Genomic DNA, 20,767 nt, shown 5'->3' with positions numbered 1-20,767 from the left:
AATCTTGTAGATTTCACTGCATCTCTTTTACGAGGCTTTCCTGCTGGGAATGCCCACTCTGCATACATTATACCTGACGCAGATAGAATGTGATGAAGGGCTTTACAACGTGATGCATCTTCCTAGATGCGTCACGTTGTAATTTGACCGGATTTTTTACGCCGTCGCTGAGTCACAAAAGTGATCAAGGGGCTTGTAAATCTGCCCTGATTGTGTAAGTATCTGCTGCTGGTGTCAGACCTCGCTTTACAGCCGTCTGGTGGGACGATCGGTTTTCTCTTCCCCTCTCTCATCTCCCTCCTTGACCAACGTCCTCTCTTCCACTCCTTGCTTCACGTCACTCAGCATCTGCTTGTTTTCATTTGCAAAGTTTGTTGTCTTTTTACAATAAAGTCAGTATCTAAACAATTAAGAATGTTTCAAAAGGAGACTAAAACAAAACAAAGTCTGTGGGAATCAAAAGATTTGCGTAAATGACATCTTGTTCTGCACTGGTAATGTGCATTTAAAAGCTGTTAAACAGCATCAGGGCGGAGGTGCTTTTAAACAGACATATACATACAGAGACGTGCCCAGGCAAGGCTGGCAGCTGTCTGTGTGCGTGTTTGATGCTGATTCGCCTCCTTGTTAACCTGCCTCACACGAGAGAGTGCATGTCTGTGCTCGTTACTTACATCCCAGGTCATTTCGGTGCCCTAAAGGGACTTTGAAATACCTTCACCAGCGCGGTGGGGTCACATCAGGTCAAGCTGGCATAACTCCTAAAAGATCATTGGCACCTCTTTGATCACTCGTTCCATGTTTGCGCATGTGTAAACCACTGCCAAACGTGTGTCTTTCTGAATCGATCGAACTCTGTCCACTTCCATGCTCTGATAATATAAATATCATGCTTATCCTGGGGGTTGGGCGCCTGCTTACTGCAATCCACGTTACAGCTTTGATTTACAGCTGGGCCTATTCAAACTTCTATTTTTCAGAGGTTAATAATAAAGTAATAGGTTACTGACAAATAATTAGTTACAGTTTATTTATGGTGAGCTCTGTGCTTGGGAATGCCTTTAGAGTGCTGAGCACAATGTATGGTTGCCTGCCAGCCTGCAATGTTCGTGCCCTGTTGTGTTGTTCTAGGCGAGTTTCCCCACCTTGCTGATGTTATTCTTTTCTACAAAAGGGGACCGCATCCTCGAAAGCACCAAGAGGTGGAGGGATTGACACACTCTAAAGTACAAGCACTGGTTGTGCACATCTGCAGCATGCGCTTGATCTCACTGAGATATCTTGCTTCTTTCTCTTCCGACAATCTTGACTTCACAGTCCTCAACAATGCACAGTTACATATCTTGCCCACCAGATTCCATTGATGTAATGAATATAGCGTGGTGTGCTTTGTTAAAATAATTGTATTAAAACAGAGCAAACATGTATTGTCATTGTCATGACACCAATACACTTCCACAATGAGACATTATTAAAGGGAGAGGCTTCGAAAGCAAGCCTGGCCCGATGCTTGTACCAGGCAGAGATGAACTATCAGCAGAGTGCGCTGGTTTCTCACCATGCCACAGTCAGTGGAGCAAAGGAGAACAGATGGCAAGGAAATGTTATACCTTGCACAATTCCCTCAATGACACCCAATGACACCCAAGGGGCACTTTAGCCACCTCAGCAGAAACATCACCCTTTCTTCAACAGATACCACTGACAATGTGCAAGCTGTGTTCGATGCCAGGAACTGCTTCACTGATGAGTAAACTCCCTTTCCTGGAAGCAAACATGTCAGTCCTCTCTTGCTCGTCCTATTTCAGGCCTTCTCGGAGTCCGAGCTCCCGGTGTAGTTGTGGGGCAGAGTTGCAAGTTGTGTACGTCTGGGTGAAAGCCCCCGAATTTCCGCTGTGGAAATTACAAGAAATGCCCAATGAAATTAAGCAAGAGCCTGTAAAATGGCCCATCACACTATCTTTTAGCACAAATGACATACGTGTGCTCGTTTTAGACGTAAGTGTTTTATGCTATAAAAATAGCACAAAAATCACATATCAGTGCATGTATATCTATTATATACAAAGACTGGTAAACGTGGCTCCACGCGGCAGACCCACAGGCCCAGCTACGGGCGGGCTTGGACCGGCCCAAATTTGCACCTTGGAATTCTCGCAGGCTTGACCGACAATCGCCATTGGTTGCCTGCGGGGGTCGCTTGGGCGCTTGGCGGGGGCTTAAATACAAGGACAGTTTCACTGGAGGTCATCTTGCTCCCTAGACGACCCCTAGGTATCATCCGGCCCCCTCTATTCATTCCTGACCCGTCAATGTGGTTTGTGACAAAGGAATCCCTTAGCTTCCTGGGGTTTGCGGCGGGCCCGGACCTTTGGCCACTTGCTCGGACCTGGACTGGCTGCTGACTGCCGTCGCCGGAACCTCTTGGGAAACTGTTTGATCTAGAGGTAAGGATTGGAACAGGCAGAGGGCGGGTTGGCCTGCTTTCGGTGCTCTTGTTCCTGTCTGGCTGCGCGAGGAGGTGGTTTGCTGCTGGTGTTTAGGGCCGCGGGGAGGGGGGGCTCTGTTCATGCATAAAGACAATGGGTGGTTTGCAAATTTAAGTCCAGCCTAGGTTGATTTGGGCAATAGCGAGGAAATGTATTTCTAAAAAATATTTTTGTAATTCTCTTCGTGGGAACCGCATCGAAGGGGGTACTGGTATATGATGATGTGGCTTAACAGCCACAGCGGCAGGATTTGGATCTGGGGTACCAGATTCGAGTCTCGGCGACAGCTCAACATCCTGTGATTCTGGGCAAATCACTTCATCTCCCCGTGCCTACCAAAAATGAATGTGTCCATGTGTAACGTAACTGGTGCTCATATTAGTTGTTTGTTTGTTTGTCACTGTCATATATATTAATACACAGCGTTTATTTTAGATTGTTGGGAGGCTTATACATGTCTGCTACTACAAGAACAGTCTTGCCTGGGATGTCACCAAAGAAGGTCAAGCATAAATCTGACATTGCTGCTATCATGGGTCTGTTGTACGCTATGGACTAGGGCTTGACCTTAATGCACCCCCACACTGTCCTCGTTGAAGTAGACATCCCACCTACGGATGGGGCAGAAACATGCAGTTTTGTGGTTACTGCGGAACGTCCTAGAAGAGCTGGGGGCAGATTTACTTTTTTTTTTCACGTAGCGCACCGCAGCAGCCGCAAATTCTGTGCTGCGCTATGTGAAAAGGAGAGAGCACCATATTTACTAAACTAAGGCACTCTCCTCCCCTCTCGCTAGAGCCGGTGCTGAAATCAGCTGCTGTGCACCACAGAGACACCTTGGCGCCATGGTGCACCTGTGTCTCAGTGAGTCTAGCATAGGTTTTGTACTGGGCGCACACATACAAAGGCGGAAAAGGAAGGAGAAATGAAAGCATTTCTCCTTCCTTGCGCCTACTTGAAAAGGTCGCAGTTTTCTCATGCAAACCCAATCTGATTTATTTAGTAAATTGGGTTTAGCGTGAGAACCTTAGATGGTTGCATGGGAACACACATGCACCACCCTTGTAACGCCTCAATGGTGCAAAGTAATACAAAGCAGAGCATTACTTTTCTGTTCTTTCCAGTGCTAAACAAGTTTAGCGCTAGAAAGTAAATTGGAAAAAAAAAAATCACTGATTTGCGTCACTGACGCAAAAACAGCACAAAATCCTACTAAATTCCCCCCCCCCCCCTCATGTCCCATCAAACGCAGCATTTCCCCTTGTCGGTAAGGGGCCACAAACTGTGTGTGTAAAATCAAGTGCAGCAAACGCGGCAACTGCCACATCTGGTCTTGGGCAGGTGGAGGCCAGTACTGGGGTGGACAACAGGGCACAGGGAGCTGGCCCCCAAGAGGTGGAAACAGGCACTACAAGGGGCAGCTGATGAGTAGTCTCGCCAAGGTGTTGCCTTGTGTCCCACTTAAGCAGTCAGGGGCGATGCCTCTGGCAGCCACTAGCAATCTGACAGAAGCCCCCTGCATCCGGTCCAGTGAAGGGAGGGGCTGGCACCAAGGCTGTGAAAGCACGGCCCCCACGGAATGCTCTGAGGCATCAGTAACTGGAGGTATTTTTAGAAGCTTTAATCTTGTGAGTAATATAGTTTATTTTAGTATTCGTAACCTGTATTTTGTATTCTTTGAGTTAGTTTCTAAATGTTTGTTTTTCAATTGAATCATAGTCCGACCTCCATTTCTGTTCTTGTTGTCTACTCATTCTTTTTAGCTCCCTAAGTTCGTGAGAGAACAATGGGGCAGAAGGGGTTTTCTGGTGGCGTATCAGGGATTTTTCATGGGTCTGGTTGAGAAGCCACAGCGTTGACCCTGGTACTAAAGTTAGCAGCCGCTATCTCTGGTAATGCAGGATGAGGCCAACCTATCTTTTGTATCTGAATTGCTAGGATGGCAACATGCCTGTGTTATCTGACATAATACTCCAGGCCAGTCAATAAGAAACAAAACGATTAGCAATGTGGTTGGGAGTTTGGTCATGTAGTGCCTTGTGGACTACAGAGAGGTTTGCACTACGAGTTGGCTGGATCAGTAACCTCGTTGAGAATACTGCTCTCGGCAACTCTGATTGGTCTGTTATTTTTAAATCTAATATTTCCATGTTCAGAAATACCAGACCATTTCACCAGGTGCCGACCCAGACCTCGTTATGCCACAGGTGAAGCGGGTCAGAGGCTGCAGGACAGGCACAGCTCTGCCCCTGTCTGCCCTGTCCAGCACCTCATGGTGAGCAGTCAGTGTTCACACCAGAGAATACACCCCCCCTTAAGACGGCTTCCACGACCCACCACCATCAACCCAGAACTCACACAGATAGTTGCCACCTTCACAGAGCAGGTGGTGATTGTGTTGAACTCACCAGGATTGGGAAACAACTGTGCAAAAAGTCATCCTCCATTCAAGGATGCCAATTAATTCATGGGGAGATACTGGCCTGTACCATTGAATCTTGTCCTGTATCTCCAGTGAATTAATGGAAAACTAGTAATGGGCCATGGTCTGTTAAGTCATGCCGATTTAGGCCTCAACTTTTTTTTCTAATATGACATGTAGCTACAGTGGCTTTGGCTCACCCCCTTGCTGATTGGATAGCTGTGTTATCTATCTCATTTCACTGACCCTGTTTCATGGCCTGCCTGACCCTGTTCCGTGGCTTTCCTAAATATTGTTGTATTTGTCCCCCTCAGGGGCATTTCAGTCCTCAGAGTGTGATTGTGTAATGCATCCACCGCTGACGTCCGACCTTGCTTTCTGGTGGCTCGATCGGTGTTCTCTTCCTCTCTCCCTTCTCCCTCCTTGCCCAATGCCCTCTCTTCTCCTCCTTGCTTCGCGTCACCCCGCATCTGCTTGTTTTAGTCTGCAAAGTTCGTTGTCTTTTTATAATAAAGTCAGTATCTAAACAATTAAGATGGGTTAATGTATAAAAAGAAAACTGAAACAAAACAAAGGCAGTGGGAATCAAACGTTGTGCGTAAATTGCATCTTTTTTCTGCATTCGTAATGTGCATTTGAAAGCTGTTAAGAAGCGTCAGGGCGGAGGTGCTTTTGCACAGACATATGTAGACAGAGACATGCCCCGGCAAGACACGCAGCTAGCTGTCTGTGTGTGTGTTTGCTGCTTAACCAGCCTCACTCGAGGGAGTGAGTGCAGGTCTGTGCTCGTTACATCCCAGGTCTTTTTGATGCCCTAAAGGGAGTTTGAAGTAACTTCACAAGCGCGGTGGGAGCTCCTAAAAGATCATTGTCACCTCTTTGATCACTCGTTCCATGTTTGCGCATGTGTAAACCACTGCCAAACGTGTGTCTTTCTGAATGCATCGAACTCTGTCCACTTCCATGCTCTGATAATGTAAATATTATGCTTAGCCTGGGGGCTGGGCCCCCGCCTCTAATAATCTACGTTATGGCCTTGATTTTCAGCTGGGCTTCTCAAACTTCTATTTTTCCAGAAGTTAATAAAAAAGGTAATAAGTTACTGACAAATAATTGGTCACAGGATAGTCTATGGTGAGCTCTATGGTTGAGAATACCTTTAGTGTGCTGAGCACAATGTACGCGGAGAGATAGGAAAGTTGTGCCATTCTACCGTTATATACTGCACTTTTTGTTGAACTCTACATGTTTTCATTTTTAGCACCAATTCATGCAAGAATTTCATAAGAGAGAGGGCGCTCAAGGGAGATGTAGTAAACATTTTAGCCATTGCTAAACCTCTGATTCACAAAATCAGAGAATTTGCTACTGCTAAAAAGCTAGTTGCTATGTTCTAAACCCAATCTAGGGGTTGGTAAAGTCTCACCGACCGCTAAAATGGGTTTAGAAATAGAGATCCTCTTGCAATAAGGAAGAGGTGTATAGTGGGCATGTTAGAAATGGGGTTTCTGGCTGGCAGGTTGATACCATGTCCAAGCTGGGACCCTACCTCCTAGTCAGGATAAGGGCCATCCACTTCCAAAATAACCCCAGCTCACTCCCTTGGTAGCATGGCACAAGCAGTCAGGCTTATCTCAGAGGCAGAGTGTAAAGCATTTGCACATAATCCACAGTAATACAGTGAAAACACTACGAAATGATACCACACCAGTTTTAGAAGCATAACCAATATTTATCTGGGGAAAACAAGACCAAAAATAGAATATATGGCTTTACATCACATCCCAACACAAGACATGTCAATTGAACGCGGTTCTAACAACTCAAGTGCTGTTACAACTAAGCCTGGGCAAAGCACTACGCTACGCTCGCGTAGTTTGCGAAGTTCGCGCTACTTCGCACTACGCGAATTGCACGTAGCACAGTGCAAACACGCGTAGCGTAGTGTTGCGTAGTGCTGCAGTAATTTTTTGCTTGCTCGCGGTTCTCAACGTCAAGTTGGCGACGGCGAGCAAGCAAAATGACATCCCGGCGAGACTTTTTCCTTGTTCGCGACTAGCAACATCAAGTTGGCGATCGCGAGCATGGAAAATAAACCTCCCAGCGAGATTCCCAACGCGAGGAGGTCAGGTTTCTCATTGCGAGTGGTCGCGTATGCTCGCGACCGCTCGCGATGAGAAACTACCAGTTCGTGTTGAGAAAGCTGCCGCTCGAGTAAAAATCTACTCGAGCAGCAGAAAACTACAGCTCGCACTGTGCAAGATGCCATTTTCAATGATTGCACAGTGCCGGTTGCTTGTCCGCACTGTGCAATCATTGAAAACGACATCTGGCACAGTGCGAACAAGGTACTAGGCAGTTCACGAAGTGCTACGCATAGCTCGCGTAGTGCGAAGTGCACTTTGCGTAGCTTCGCTAAGTGCTACTTCGCGAACTACACCCAGGGTTAGTTACAACCCGTTACCATTACAACGCACACTTTTACATTGCATATGCCTTTACCACGCATACCATTACAATGCAAAGGCATGTGTGGTAAAGGCATATACTTGGTAAAAGTGGATAAGGTAAGTGTATATATTTATATTACCTACTGGTGGTCGCCAGTAGGTAGTTAGACCTTGTTTCCATAGGAAAAGCGTTTTTTGTTTTCTCAATATCTTTGGCGCCAGTTGACGAATCTACGCAAAATTTTCAAAACTAGTGGCCCGCTCCGGTTAGCTCCTATCTTGAAAGTTTCGGGGTGATCCGACAAGTGGGGGCTGAGAAAAAAGGGGGGTCGCAAAACGTGTTTTCCCCATGAAATTTTCCATAGGAAACTTTAGACACAGCTAAAGCCCGAACTGCTGAACGGAATTACACCAAATTTGGCAAAAAGGTAGGCCTTCTTTCAGAAAGAGAACTTTTTGTTAAATGGTGTAAATCCATTCAGTAGTTCCTAAGAAATGTGAAAAAGAAAAAGTTTCGATATATAGCGACGCGGTGGATTCGTTAACCCTCCCAGGCACGAGCTTCACTGTGATTGGCTGCCAACACTCTCCCAGGAAGTGTTGGCAGCCATCTTGTGACTCGGTAGAACCGGGTCACAAAAATAAAGTGAAACAAAGATAAAAAACAAGAAAAGGGGGCAGGGTAGAAACACACTGACCCCCTAGGACTGCTCAGGGGGTCCCACAAGGACCCCCAGGGCCCAAAAAAGCATAAAAAAAATATATTTTCAGCGGAATTCTTGTTGGGTTCGCAAATTCCATCAAAATTATTTAAGAAAATGAAGCGCAGGCTCCCACGCTTCATTTTAATGAGGCCCCCGGGTGGGCAAGGTCCTGGGGCCAATTTCGAATTATGTAGCGTTATGAGCATTATATGATGCAGTGTTCTGTTTAGTGCTGTGTTTTTTAATGATTTGGACCTTCTGAGTGTATAGCAAAATCTTTGCAGGGGGCAATGCATTTCTGTCCCTGAGGACATCGCTCAGGGTTGTGGCAAACAGGGAGGAGCAGTGAGGAGTCCAGTCCCTCCATGCTGCAGACAGCACAGCAGGGGAACCCAAGCCTTGGATCTTCCAGGCAATGATGCTAAGAGGACCAGCAGCACAGGGGGGAATTCACCGGTCCTGCCACACCAGCTCCTGCTGGCACGATAGCATACCTGGGAGTAGGCAACGGTGCCGGAAGTGAAGCCTGCGTATAGGCCCTGGAACCAGCACAGCCTTCTGGGAGTTCTTGCCCCGCACCGAGGGTCGGCACGGGCGGCTGTGCCTCCGTAGCAGTGGGCACAGAGGGGGGGAGCAACTTTTGCTAAGTAAGAGCGTTGGTATGGAGTGCACCTGTAAGCGGAATAGCAAGCCTTCAGCAAAGACTTTCCCTGCCACCACCATTTACTCTATGAGCAGATACAGGGCGGGTAGGCATCACAGCTGTGCAGAGCGGGGCAAGGGGTGATAGCTCAGCACTCCGTAATCTGTTTATGAGCCCTACTAGAATCGGGCTGTGCACCGCACAAACTCTGTGCCGGGGCATCATATAGAGGAATCGCAGGGCCCTGGAAGATCCATTAGTACATCCCAGTAGACAAGGACCTGCTCCTGTTATATACACCGGTAACAAGGGAAGTTAGGCCCAATGGACCAGGTTCTGGCTGGGCCGTATATAAATATATAACAGGGAAGTATGCCAGGACCTGTATTGTTTTGGCGTCTTTGAATTAGCGCTATACCAAACTATTTCCATTCATTTGATCTGGTACTTTACTTATACCTTTTTTTTCCAAACGTTTTTTAAAAATCTTTGTTATGTATTCAAAACAGAAAGAGACTATAAAGTCTATATACAGAAAATACTTGTGTACATATGATTAACAACACATTAAACAACAAAATTGGAGCCCAAATGTAGCCCAAATATCACCTAGATGTAGCCCAAGTATAGCCCAATGACAGAATGTCCCAGAGTGTTCTAACGAACAACTAGAGCGCTAACAGACTTACTTATGACAAAAGTATGGCACACCTGAAGCCATCTTGATTGGAATAAAGTGGTAACACTTAAAACATTTAATTTACAAAGGAACAAAATGAGGGGGTTCATTATGCCATAGAAATTATGATTAGTTCTGAAGAAGGAAAAATTAGGGCACATTTTGAGTGACTTCTCAAATCCTCTTCTATTTCATAAAAAAATTCTGATATGCAGACTGAAACATGCACTTTGAATACCAGCAGCAGACTTCCCTGGTGAGCAGTAGCTTTACTACAGTGATCTAATGAGAAACTAGAGTGCTAACATTCAGAATTTATGGCAAATGTGTGACATATCTGAATAACTTCTTGATGGAATTAAAGTAAAAAACTGAAAGCATTTCCTACTGAAGAGACTGCAGTAAATGAGGAAATTAGGAAACTTCATAACAAATAAATCTCCCCGATGGCCACCAGAGACAAAAGAGCTCAAATGCAGCACAAATATCATCCAGATGTAGCCCACATGTAGCCCAATGACAGAAGTGTGCAAAACACTGTTTTGTGTATTTGCAGTTTTATATAGTGCAGACTTGTCAGGTATTGGAGTGCTTTACATGAGCATTGGTTACATCACACAAGATCAAATTCATTTTGGCTTTAGACATGGGAAGATTAAGTGATTTGACCAGAATCACAGAATGTTGAGCTGAAGCAGACACTCTAACCTGGTTCCCCAGTTGCAAAGTCTGCAGCTCTGGAAGTAACACCACAACCTCTCCCCTAAGTGCAACATGTAATCAAGTGGTCAACTGGATAAAAAACCATAAAGATTACATATAATTTAAAAGTTCTTTGTCGCTATTTGAAAACTCAGAAAATATGTCCTCATTTTAGTTTTTTAGAGCACTAACCATAATTTTGATGCAAATAACACCCTCTCATAGATGTAATTTCTAAAGGAAATGCTCTAGGTATTACAGTTTTGATTACATCAAGATGACGTTAGGCGTTCCACACTTTTGTAATAAATATAGAATGTTAGCAATCTAGTTGTTCATTGGGATACTGTTGAGAGGCAGAGGCCAGGGGCACGGACTTTGAAAATTGAAGGCAGGTAAGAGAGTGCAGAGGCAACAATTTGACCACACTGGGCAGGCAGGAAGGGCATTGGCAGCACAACAGACTATGGAGGGCAGTGGAAAGGGGGGCAGGGGCAACTAACCAACAATACAGAACTGGCAAGAGAGGCTGTGGCAATATAATAGACCATTGTGGGCAGAAGGAAGAGGCAGTGGTAGTACAACCATACATGCCAACAGACCTGTTTCAGCCAGGAAACGTCCAATGTTTTAAAGCTCAAATGGGCTTTATTTGATCTGTCTCCTGTCCATAATCTCCTCTTTTTCAATGTAACTCAAAGGGGAAAATCAATACCCCATTTTTTTTTCAAAATCTCCCTCTTACCAAGTTCAAAATGTTCGCAAGTATGGTACATTGGATCATGGTAGGCAGGAGAAATTGGGGTAGGGACATGGACTCGGATAACAGAGGACAGGAGGGACATGGAGAGGTGCACCAAACTGACCCTACAGGGCAGGCATCAGGGTTTGCAGCAGCACAATACACCGCACAGGGCATGCGGGACGGGAGTGCAGCACAAAAATCCATAGAAAGCAATAGGGAAAGGACAGGACCATGCACATGGACAACAGAGAACAGAGGGGAAAGAGGCAATGGTAGCTAGCTGACCATAATGGACAGACAGGAGAGAAAGCTGCAGCATAACAGACCATAAAGGGCAGGACGGACGGATCAGGGGCATTACAATGGAACAGACAAGCCAGGAGGGAGGGAATAGGGATCTGCCCATGGAAACAGACGGCTGGGGGCAATGGGCAGGGCAGGAACAGCAAGATGACCATGGAGGTCAGCCAGGATGGGCACTAGAAACAAGACACACCATGGAGAGCAACAGTGAGACTATGATGGCATACACACAGACCATGGAGGGAAGGTGGGAGGGGGTCAGGGGCAGCTAGCCGACCACACAGGGAAGGTGGGAGGGGCCATGGCAGCACAGAAGACCATTCATGGCAAGCGGTAGGGTTAGTGGCAGCACAATGGCTATGATGGGCAAGAATGAGGGTGCAGGGGCATGCACAAAGGACCATGGAGTATAGAAGGGAGGGTCAGGACCTGGGCACAGACAAAAGAGTTCAGGGGAAGGGGCCTCACAACAGACCGCGCGGGGCAGGCAGGAGGAGCAGTTGCAGCACAACAGACCAGGGAGGGCAGAAGGGTGTGGCAGTAAAATGGACCATGGAGGATAGGAGGAAGGGGATAGGGCATAGGGGCATGGCATGTGGACAGGCAGGGTGGAGGTGGCAGGGACAGGTTACAGTCATCTGACAATGCTAGGCAGGTGGGAGGGGAGTGGCAGCTCAACAGAACACTCAGAGTAGATTAGAGTGGTAGGTCCATGGAACATGGTGGGCAAAAAGTATGGAGCAGGGGCATGCACAAAGACATCAGAGAGCAGGGGGACGGAGAATAGGGGCGGCAAGCTAAGCACAGAGGCTAAGCAGGAGGTCAATGATGGGCCATAGAATTGGGCAATGGAGGGCAGGAGGAGTGGACTGGTACATCATGCTAAGTGGAGGGCAGTGGCAGCACATCAGACCATGCATGGCAGGATGGAGGAGGCTAGTCCATGGATTCAGACAACAGAGGATAGGGAGGAGGTGGATGGGGCAGCAAGGTAACTGTTCAGAGAAGGTGGGTATTAGGACCTTTTTAATTTTTAAAATGTGTGCCTATGCAAACTACTTACAATATGAACAAGTATGCAGCATAATCTCACATTTATTCAGGAAGAAGAGGACGTTTGTGACTGTGACTCCGGGCTCACTTGGCAGAACACCCCTTGACCCTCCACCCCCCATCGCAAAATATAATGCCCGTGAAAAGGGTAGGTGGAAGCAGTGTTATATAGAACATAGTCCTGAGAGCACGATTGAAAATGAAAACTAGATATAGTATATGGTATAAACTATGCACCAAAAAGTGTGATATAAGATGAACCGGGGGTGAAATATAATATGCAATACATTGTGCGCAATGACAGATTCATTGGAGAGTGCGAGATAGTACAGGCACTAGCGTGTGCTATGCGATATGCGCCTTGGAGTGTAATATGCACAGGGCAGTGTTGTGTAACCTAACTAGTCTCTAAAGTTGTAATATAAAATATGTGCTGGGGAGTGTAACGTTGCATATGCACTGTGACAAAGATATGGATCACAGATCGTAATATGTATGGCATAGCGCTGTGTGTTATAAGATAGGCATCGAGGAAGGCACGTTAGATGGGGCAATATAACCCGTGCGAAGGCAAGTGTGGCATGACATATTCACGGGGTGGTGTTACAGTGCACATGGGCTAGAGAGTGTCATAGCATATGCACTAGCTGTTGGAATACAACACAGAGTTGTGTGGCACTCGGCGGGCACTGGTGGGTGTAACACAGCATTGGGCTCAGCTAGGAGCACGCTGTGACTCTCAAGTGAGGTTCGTCTCCTTTCCAGAGAGTAAAATAAAAAGTATTACACATCTGGCGGTGGATGTGTGTTTTATTAACCGTGAGGGGGGTTTCTTGCATATTTTGGTCGAATTTTTGTAGAATCCCCTTTGAATGTCTTGGAGTGCGTGTGTATTAAATGTGCCCGTCAATAGCTACCCATGTTTGTATAAATAAAAGTCATGGCTGTCTACTTGGAGAGTACCCACCGGCGGGGGCACCGGGTTTACGCACGGTAGGGCGTCAGACACGTCAGAGCTTCACTAGCGGTGTAAATACATTCCACATGGATTCATTGTATGCATAGTCGCCTTTTAATGAATATCACGCAAATCGTCATGGTGGTAGGTACATACGGTTTTACCAGCATGTACTAGGTGGCCATAAGTGGCCTGAGGAGGGGGCCAACGCCGCCCCCCTCCTAAAGAATAAAAAAAAAAAAGGCCATGACCCAGGGGTTGGGGTCCCTGTGGCCGATTAAGGCCATGGGAGGGGGGACACGTGGCCCCCTTCCAAATGTATTTTTTTCAAGAACATAAAATTAGGGTGCAGGCCCTGTGGGATGGGGTCCCAAGGGCCAATAAATTAGAAAAAGAAGGGGGGCCACACAGCCCTCCTTAAAAAAATAAAAAAAATAAAAGACCCCAATAGCGCCGGAGGCCACGCCCCCTTTTTGCAGCACTATGCAAACTCGCCCCCTGGCCTGTTGTAAGTTGGGGAATTAATTCCCCTTCAATACTGAGGGTCACTGAAGGACAACTAGCCCAGCAGGTATCTCCAGTATACGCCAGGGAGCTGCGTTGCAGACAGGTGTTCTGAGGCCACGCCCCTTTTTACACCTCTATGGAACGCAGCTCTGTGGCGCTTACTGGAGGTGCCTAGTGGGCTAGTTTGACCCTAGGGACCCTTAGGATTCAAGGGGACTTAATCACTCAACTTCGAACGGCCACAGGGCACGTTTACACAATGGTGAAGGGAGGGGACGGTGTCTGAGGTGATGTGTGCAAACACTCCCTGTGGTGCATTTTAAGTTGGGGAAATAATTCCCTTTCAATCCTGAGGGACCCTGGGGGCCAACTAGCCCACCAGGTGCTTCCAGTAAGTGCCACTGCTCTGCGTTGCAGAGAGGTGGTGCAGGCCGTGCCCCTTTTTACACCTCTCTGCAATGGCGCTTCCTAGATGTACCTAGTGGGCTATTTTGCCCCTAGGGACCCTCAGGATTCAAGGGGACTTAATCTCCCAACTTAAAACGGCCACAGGGCGTGTTTACACAGTGGGGAAGGGAGGGGACGGGGCCTGAGGTGACATGTGCAAACACGCCCTGTGGCGCGTTTTAAGAGGTAGATTTAATCCCCTGCCCTATTATATACTAGGGGCTTACAGAGGAGGTCATGCTAATCACAGGGGGACCCCAACGCATAGTGTTCCCTAGTGTATGTAGGTGTTTTCACTGTATTCTGAGTGTCGTTTAACATAGCACTGTAAAGATCGTCAGTTATGTTCCACAGGAGCGTCAGGAACCTGGAGAAAATCCTCAGTCGTCCCCTACGTTCTTCCGACTCTATCAGACTCTAGAGTAACGGAAGACACGATAGGGGAAAACAGGGAAACAAAACAAGGAAAGGCGGGGAAAGAAGGCTGGCTGTGCAAGTAGACCACTTCAGGTTAAGGGCAGGAAATCTCGGCTGTAAAACAAATTATATATTAATGGTCTCACAATCAAGTGACATTAGGGTATTAACAATATGTTATGATAGCCTACCAAAGTTATTGTCACCACTCGATATATGTGGACTCCCAACTGGTTGTAGTTATTTCAAAACGCTAGTAATCCCTATGACAGGAAACTGTGTAAATAACTCATAATAGACTTTGAAATTAAGCTTATTAATCAAAAGGTTAGGCTCACCCCTTGACTCTCCAATGAAATGACGGAGATACCAAATAAATGTTCTTCTTCAAATACTCCACTGAGGGTAGAGATCTACTAAGGGGCCGATAGGAAATGACAATGGATTAGTAACGCATGGAGGACTTTCATATGTAACCCCACCTAGATAAAAAATAAGCGCATTTACAAGGACTCTTCTCTGCTGCCTCTTAACTGTAGTGCAATGGTCCACGCTAGTCAACCCCACCTTAAACGTCCATGGGGGGAAATAAAACGTGGGAACAAGAACACCTCACTCCTTCTATTGGAGAGATTCTGTCTAGGGAGCGAGTATTTACAAGAGTCTCAGGGCATGCTGACACACCGGCATATGAACAACACAGGAAAGCTTTAAACATCAGCTGGAGCAAAAGAACCTAAATGCCGGTTTCAAAACAAGGAAATAGCTCGCATAGAGAAGAACGCCCACAACTCTATTGAGCTCGATCACAAATTCGAAGCCTTACTTGGTAACAGGCGCTCTCACGGGCAAAGCAACACCAACCACCTTGAGTGCGCATTCAAGATTACCGCTACACCGAAAACTGGCAGCTTCACGCCGGACAATACAGCAGGATTCCGACGGCTCTCGACCCACGAAACGCCGCCAGGACCGGAAACAGGAAGTACAAAGGAACGGAAGTCAGGCAAATCACTGAGGGGACGGAAAAGAGCTACGTGCTAGAATGCTAAGCAGCGTCTACTCGCGTCCATGCTCCTTATATACTTCTCGTCACTCTGGGTCAGGACCGCGGGGCATGACAGTACACACCCCCCACAATGTTCTCCCCTTGGCTTGGGTTTGTCTGGGTGCCTCAGATGGAAAAGTCGGACCAGCCTAGGAGCATGCACGTCACAGGCAGACTCCCAAGTGCGTTCCTCCACTCCATACCCTTTCCAATGCAGAAGATATTGGAGAGAACGACCCACAGTGCGAGAGTATATTATGGCTTCCACCTCATATTCGTCACCATCTTGAACCGAAACAGGAGCAGGTCTCTTAGGGATCTTAGTACCCGGTTCAACTGGTTTCACTAACGAAACGTGGAATACTGGATGAATCTTGATAGAAGCAGGCAAGTCTAGCTTCAAAGCCACTGGATTGACCACCTTAAGCACCTTGTAAGGACCAATGTATTTGGGGTTGAACTTGCGAGGACCACGGAGCGCTATGTGTTTTGTGGAAAGCCACACCTTATCCCCAGGAGTGTAAACAGGTTCCAATCTCCTGTGTAAATCTGCCCCCTCCTTGTACCTCACCTTGGCCATATCTAGATTTTCTAATGTCTGTTTGTGTATGTCCTGCAACTTCTGCACCAGGTCAGTGGCTGCCGGGGTCGGGATGTCAACGGGGATCCCTACAGGTAACAACTTACGATGGAACCCGTTAGAACAAAAAAAAGGGGTCTGATGGATGGAAGAATGTGGACTGTTGTTATATGAGATTTCCGCCACCCACACCCACTCATCCCATTCTGCTAGAGAGTGCAGGGCTTGATTTCTCACGTACTGCTCAAAACACTGATTAACTCTCTCAGTTTGTCCATCCGACTGCGAATGATGACTAGAGGAGAGTCGAACATCAATCTGCAGCATGGAACATAAACAACGCCAAAACCGAGACACAAATTGGGCCCCCCTGTCAGATATCAAGACAGACGGGAAGCCATGGAGTCGAACTATCTGCTGTAGAAAAATGGAGGCCAATTCCGCGGCTGTGGGCAACCCATTCAAAGGAATGAAATGAGCCGTCTTCATGAAATGGTCCACCACCACAAGCAAGGTATCATTCAGTCGCTTGTTCACTGGCAGCTCCACTATGAAATCTAGGGACACCGTATGCCAAGGGCCAGGTGGGGAGGTGAGTGGGAGAAGTAGGCCTGCTGGGTTTTGATGGGAAATCTTGGTTTGGGCACATACTGAACAAGTTCTTACATACTGCTCTATATCTTTTAGCATAGTTGGCCACCAGAATCATTCACGTACAGCCTTGGTGGTCTTTTTTATCCCCGGATGACCTGACAAGGGATGTGAATGATACCACTCCAAGACCTGCGCTTGCAAACCCAGAGTGGGCAACACCACACCCCCTTGAACACACACACAACCTTCTTTAGTGGCTGTTTCATGGGACCCTACTATATCCTGCATATTCTCTGAGTCTTGACCCCGTCTGATCTGATCCCTGAAACTGTCCTCAGAGAGTACCCCCCCCTATGATGAGATCACTGGGAATGATGGAGGGTGCATCTACTGTCTCTGCGGGTTGAAGAAATCCCAGCCGGGATAAAGCATCAGCTTTACCGTTTCTTCTCCCAGGGCGATACTGTATTGTGAATTCATATTCACAGAAGAATTGAGACCAGCGAAGCTTTCTCATAGACAGGGCTTTGGCAGACTTAAGGTATTGGAGGTTTCGATGGTCCGTATAAACTACCGCTGGAAATCTAGCACCTAGTAGATACTGCCTCCACTCCTCAAAAGCCTTCTTAATCACCAAGAGTTCTATGTCCCCCACCGCATAATTATATTCCGCAGGAGTGAACCTGTGGGAGAAATATGCTACGGGGTGACATTCTCCAACCTCTGGATCAACCTGACTCAGAACCCCTCCCGCTGCCACTTGAGAGGCGTCCACCTCCACCATAAAAGGCAAGGCTGGATCAGGATGACGTAAAACAGGAGCGCGCGTGAAGGCCACCTTCAATCGGCGAAAAGAAGCGTCCGCTTCTTTAGACCAGACAAACGAAACTCCCTTCCTTAGAAGGGCAGTGAGTGGATGTGCTACTTCGGAATAGCGCTGTATAAAGCGCCGATAAAAAGTTGGCAAAGCCCAGGAAACTCTGCAGGTCCTTGACAGTACCAGGTGCTGGCCAAGAGAGAACGGCCTCGACTTTGACAGGATCCATACTGAGTCCGTGAGGTGAAACAATAAAACCCAAAAAGGCACTTCCTGTGTATGGAAGGTACATTTCTCCAGTTTGCAATAAAGGTGGTTATCACGTAAGCGCTCCAACACCTTTCGTACATGACCTACGTGTTCGGACATGGACGTAGAGTAGATCAGCAAATCGTCAATATAGGCTATTACATATACATCGAGCATATCCCAGAGTACTTCGTTAATGAAGAATTGAAACGCGGCGGGGGCGTTACAAAGCCCAAAGGGCATGACTAAATACTCATATAACCCGTATTTAGTGCAGAAGGCTGTCTTCCATTCGTCTCCCTCCTTGACACGCACTAGATGGCAGGCGCCTCGCAAGTCCAACTTGGTGAAAAACTTGGCATTGCGTACTCTGTCAAGGAGGGAGGATATCAGAGGCAGGGGATAGTGGTTCTTGATAGTGACGTTGTTCAATCTCCTGTAATCGATACAACACCGAAGACCCCCTTCACGTTTAGGAATGAAAAACAAAGATGAAGAGGCAGGAGATCTAGACGGCCTGATGAACCCTTTCTCCAACATGGTATCCAAATACTCTCTAAGGTACACGTTTTCTTTTTCTGTGAGGGCATAAACCCTACTGCACGGGATTCTGGCTCCTGTCTCCAAATCTATCCTACAGTCGTAAACCCTATGTGGGGGAAGGACTTCTGCTTCCTTGGGATCGAATACTGTGTACAAATCTTGGTAACAAAAGGGTAACTCCGGCACCGGGTCCTTCTTGTCGGTTTCATTTATTGCTTGAGCGACCGCTATTCTGTAGTCTTGCTGTATAACCTGACGAAACGTGAGAGTAGAAGTCTCCCAATCTATGATAGGCTTATGCATTTGCAACCATGGGATGCCTAACAACACTGGTATCTGAGGCGAACAAATCAAGTCAAACTCGATATCTTCATGATGATCGGGATCTATTTGCATGTGGAGACTGACCGTTCTATGGGTTACTGGCCCTGAAATGAGTGGACTACCGTCTATGGTCAAGACCGTGTTAGACACTTCCTTTTTAACACAGGGTATTAAGTTGTTTCTCGCCCATTCCGCATCCATAAAGTTTCCCGAGGCACCTGAATAAATCATGATAGATACATGGAGACCTAACTGTTCCAGAGAGATGTAAGCCGACACATAAAAGTGATTAGTATGTCTTTGATCATATTCAGAGAAGGAGACTGTTAGTCCGGATTGGCCCAGGATTCCCGTCTCACCGAACCCCGGGCTTTCTAGTTTCCCGAACTCTTAGAAGGGGTTGGTTTAATGGGACAAGACCGCAAGAAGTGACCAGCTTTTCCGCAATATAGACAGAGCCGGTTGACTCTTCTTCGTTGCCTCTCTTCTGACGTTAACGGACCTCTCACTATACCTATCTGCATAGGCTCGCTCTCGTCAGGAGTTTTAACTGTCTCACCCTTCTTTTCTTTAATGAGCACATAACGAGGCTCTCCCTTCCCTTTCTCTTGCTTCCTTTCTTGAATACGGTGTTCGATTTTAACTACAAGATCTATGAGTTCTGTGCAAGACGCTGGCAAGTCCACTATCTGAGAAAGAGCGTCCTTTAAGTCATCGCGCAACCCCCTGTAAAACAATGTACTAAGCTTTCCCTCCGGCCAATTAGATTCGACCACCAACCTTTGAAAAGATGTAATGTACGAGACCAGATCTTGGCTACCTTGTGTTAAAGCCAATAGTTCCGTATCAGCAGAGTGTGTATATGTATGACTGTCAAACAATTTACGGAACTCCCTCTTGAAGGCTGCGTAATTGTATAATAGCGGGTCGTCACGATCTACCAAAGGTATGGCCCAGTCAGCCGCTGAACCACTAAGGAATGACACCATGAATGCTATCCGGGCCTGATCTGTTGGAAAACAGGTAGCTTTACAAGAAAAATGCAGCTGACAGTGACTAAGAAATGCAGCACACCTAGAAGCCTCACCTGAAAACCTCTCAGGGGGAGCTAAGGGAATGGAAGTGGGAGTAGTAACCTGAATCACGGGGGATGCTGCATCTGACCTCCCCCCTGTAGCTGCCAGGTTTTGTCTTTGCTGGAGTGTGTCTATCCTAGCCGCCAAAGCCTGAGTTTCTGCCTGCAAGTTGCCTAACATACCAGCAATATCCGCAAGCGTGACTGCTCCTAGTTCCATGACGCTCGGGCAGAACCCACTGTATAGGCTTAGCGTTCTGTAAAGATCGTCAGTTATGTTCCACAGGAGCGTCAGGAACCTGGAGAAAATCCTCAGTCATCCCCTACGGTCTTCCGACTCTATCAGACTCTAGAGTAACGGAAGACACGATAGGGGAAAACAGGGACACAAAACAAGGAAAGGCGGGGAAAGAAGGCTGGCTGTGCAAGTAGACCACTTCAGGTTAAGAGCAGGAAATCTCGGCTGTAAAACAAATTGTATATTAATGGTCTCACAATCAAGTGACATTAGGGTATTAACAATATGTTATGATAGCCTACCAAAGTTATTGTCACCACTCGATATATGTGGACTCCCAACTGGTTGTAGTTATTTCAAAACGCTAGTAATCCCTATGACAGGAAACTGTGTAAATAACTCATAATAGACTTTGAAATGAAGCTTATTAATCAAACGGTTAGGCTCACCCCTTGACTCTCCAATGAAATGAGGGAGATATCAAATAAACGTTCTTCTTCAAATACTCCACTGAGGGTAGAGATCTACTAAGGGGCCGATAGGAAATGACAATGGATTAGTAACGCATGGAGGACTTTCATATGTAACCCCACCTACATAAATAATAAGCGCATTTACCAGAACTCTTCTCTGCTGCCTCTTAACTGTAGCGCAATGGTCCACGCTAGTCAACCCCACCTTAAACGTCCATGGGGGGAAATAAAACGTGGGAACATGAACACCTCACTCCTTCTATAGGAGAGATTCTGTCTACGGAGCGAGTATTTACAAGAGTCTAAG

General features: G+C 46.8%; 1 protein-coding gene across 3 annotated transcripts in view; it reads left to right on the top strand.

The window, feature by feature from the left end:
- Nucleotides 1–2,265: 2,265 nt before the first annotated feature.
- The window catches only part of LOC146798100 (cytochrome P450 2G1-like), a 437,543-nt gene continuing 419,041 nt past the window's right edge, over nucleotides 2,266–20,767 (top strand). For 2 of the 3 annotated variants that reach the window (XM_085625320.1, XM_085625318.1), the window contains exon 1: nucleotides 2,266–2,447. The gene's annotated coding sequence lies outside the window, so the exon portion shown is untranslated. Of the gene's footprint in view, nucleotides 2,448–3,995; nucleotides 4,118–20,767 lie in introns of those variants that run through there. The other variant, XM_085625319.1, reaches the window with a different exon arrangement.

The sequence above is a fragment of the Triturus cristatus genome, chromosome 9 (genome assembly GCF_964204655.1).
Source record: "Triturus cristatus chromosome 9, aTriCri1.1, whole genome shotgun sequence".
Classification (NCBI taxonomy): Eukaryota; Metazoa; Chordata; class Amphibia; order Caudata; family Salamandridae; genus Triturus; species Triturus cristatus.
This window is presented reverse-complemented; position numbering and strand designations above follow the sequence as displayed.